Here is a 3,557-nt window from a genome sequence, read left to right on the forward strand (position 1 = left end):
TAAGCTTATTTTAAAAATTTTGATTGAAAGAAAGCACAAATTGAAAAACTTTGTTACATAAATGCCAATTCAGTTTTTTTTATTTAGACGTTTTTGTAATTTTAATTTAATTTTATTTTAATTATCTAATTTTTTTATTCATAAATAAAATTGTTACTTGAAAAGCATTATAAAAATTTCAGTCAACAAAGAAGAATATTAAATAATTAAAAAATTTGCAAGTCAGGGAAAATAAAAAATTAGTCAGGAAATTTTGAAAATAAAATCTTGCCTACACCCTGTAAAGGAAATAAATTAAACAAATAGAACAAGTAAAAAAAATAAATTAAATAAATAGATAAATTAAATAAATTAAATAGACACACAAATAAACGAAATAAAATAAAAAAAGTAAGTAGAATGAAAAATATAAATAAAACCAATAAAATGAGCAAAATAAATAGATAAATAAGCGAAATGGAATAGAAAAAGTAAGTAAAATAAACAAAATAAGTAAATAGAATAAATGAAATGAATGTAATAAATAAAATCATTAAAATATACAAAATAAATAGATAAATGAAACAAATGAAATTTATTCCCAAATCCTTTTTCACATTGTAAAATATAGCTTCTACATTTAATTTGGAATATTTTTTATACATAAGTATTGCAATCAGTAATTGTGACTTTTTTATCATTCAGAACAAATGTTTCAATATTTTTAATTTCATTATGAGAATGTCGATTTAAATAATAACCAATAATTATGAAATGACATAAAATAAAAAAAAATTTAGGGAGAAATAATATTTTTATTTGCAGATATATAATAGGCATTCTACATTATCGACTGATAACGTGAATGCCAGATGTTTGTGTTTTTAATTTGTAAAATACTCACTTGCGAGTGTGGCGCTGTTCTAACCTGCGTTAATTATAATAATTACATTAGTAAGAAAAAGAAATTTTTGACAACAAAACAATACAAATTAACCAGAGATCTTTTTAAAAAGATCCCTTTTTTACTCTCTCAAAATATCTTTCTTGAATGTTTCATTGCTTTGGAGATATCTTGCACAATCCAAAAGTAATTTTGTGGATCGATACATTACCAACAGAATTTCCACACCGTACATTCAATGTATAAAATTATAAAAAAAATTTTTTCATCAAAATGGGAAATAAATACCAGAGAACACTCGAAAAACATGCATTCTATCATCTCCTAAAATATTATTAGAAAATTCCACTTCTGTTAGGAGGAATCTTGCACAATTCAAAGCATTTTGAATTATCGATTCACAAAGCTCGCCTTCGAATATACCGTGCTCAATCATAAAAATCAATACATTTTTTTCATGAAATAAAATAAAATAATCAAAGACCCCCTTGTAAATTTACTCTTCTTTATCCCTGAAAAAATAAATTGAAAATATTCTACCGTTTTAGAGAAATCTTGCACAATCCAAAACTACTCATGAGGATCGATAAATTACCAACAAAATTTTCACAACGCGTATTCAATCTATAAAATCAATAAAAAATTTTTTTAAACAAAATGTGAAATAAATACCAGAGAGCCCTAAAAAAACATGTCCTCTTTCATCTCTTAAAATATTATTAAAAAATTCCACTCCTGTTAGGAGAAATCTTGCACAATAAAAAAAAATCAATAATTATAAAAAATTTTTTTTTTTTTTAAATTAAATAAATACCAGAGAGCCCTCAAAAAACATGTCCTCTTTCATCTCCTAAAATATTATTAAAAAATTCCACTCCTGTTAGGATAAATCTTGCACAACAGATATGCAGAATTTTCTCCATCAATCACGTGACCACTGAATAACATGCTTTTAACACATTAGCGCCTGCAGCCTTTCTGAGCGGAATGCACTCGATCCATTTGTAAAACATGTCTTGAAAAATCAGTATATACGAAAATCCGTTTCGGCTGAGGGGAAATAGACCCATGATATCAGCCGCTACGATAGTCCATGGCTGCTCTATGACCCTCTTTCCCATTAATCCAATTAGTCCGGCTTGTTCCACTTTCATCTTTTGACAAGTTTCGCAAGAACGGACATATTTTGCTACATCTCTGAATACTGCCGGCCAATAATATAACAACGCTAATCTAGCGTGTGTCTTTTCGACACCTAAGTGGCCGGAAGTGGGAGAGTTGTGTGCTTCCTCTAGAGCTTTATTTCGAAGGTCATGGGGCAAAACCAATTTCCATGAATCCAGATCGGGCAAGACCACATCAGTGATTGAATTCGGACGGTGAACATATAACTGATTATTTTCTACTTTCCAATCCAGAAACTGATGTGGCATTTCCGGTACGGTTTGTAATTTATGAAGGTACCATGGATCGTCAGTCTCAAAAATTGAGGCTATTTTATCCGGTTCAATTTCATGCATACGCGAAATCGCATCTGGAACGTGGTGTAGGGCACCCTTGCGATGTGTTATTTTGAAATCATATTGCAATAATTCAAGGGCCCATCGTCCTAATCTTCCAGAGGGATCCTTGAGATTATATAACCATCGCAAACTACTATGGTCTGTTATAACCTCAAAGAAATATCCCTCGAGATATGGTCGAAATTTCTTAACTGCCCACACCACGGCCAGGCATTCTTGTTCCGTTACCGTATAATTACGTTCCTCTGCATTCATAGTACGGCTTGCATATGCAATCACATGTTCTACTCCATCTATATCTTGGGTGAGAATTGCACCAAGACCTGTACTACTTGCGTCGGTTTGTAATCGGAACGGAAGGGTAAAGTCAGGACGAGATAAAGTTGGCGCGGATATGAGAGCACGCTTTAAAGTTTCAAATGCAGTTTGTTGTTCAGTATCCCATGAAAATCTACGGTTCTTTTTCAGCAGTCGAGTACCAAGAGGTCATTCCTAAAAAACGACGAAGTTGTTTTACAGTGGTAGGAGTGGGGTAATTAGTCACCGGTTCGACTTTTTCTGGGTCAGCATGACAACCATCTTTATTGATAAGGTAACCTAAATATTTTACCTCACTACATCCGAATTCACTCTTATCTCTGTTTATCGTCAGTCCCGCTTTCACTATCACATCCAAAACTCGTTCAAGCCAATATGTGTATTCTGCGAACGTTTCCCCTACTACGATAATATCATCCATGTAGGCGAACGCGTATGGTTCGAATTCAGGAGTTATTAATGAATCTAAGAGTCTTTGAAATCTCGCGGGAGATCCTGATAAACCGAACGGTAATTTTTTGTACTGAAACAAACCTAATCCAGGTACGGCAAAAGCAGTATATTGTTTACTTTCTTCGGAAAGCGGAATCTGATGGAAAGCTGAACTTAAATCAATTTTCGAAATATACCTAGCTGAGCGTAACTTATCCAGGATTTCGCCCATATCCTTCATAGGATAGGCATCCTTTTTCGCTATCTCATTTAATCTTCGAAAGTCTACGCATAACCTATAAGTACCATCCGATTTCAGCGCCATAACAATGGGATTACACCATTCACCAAAGGAAAACTCGATTATATCTTCTTCTAACAATTCTTGAGCCTTTTTCTGA

Source organism: Leptopilina boulardi, unplaced genomic scaffold (assembly GCF_019393585.1).
Source record: "Leptopilina boulardi isolate dan_hultmark-lab unplaced genomic scaffold, ZJU_Lbou_2.1 LbouV2_84, whole genome shotgun sequence".
NCBI classification, from domain to species: Eukaryota; Metazoa; Arthropoda; class Insecta; order Hymenoptera; family Figitidae; genus Leptopilina; species Leptopilina boulardi.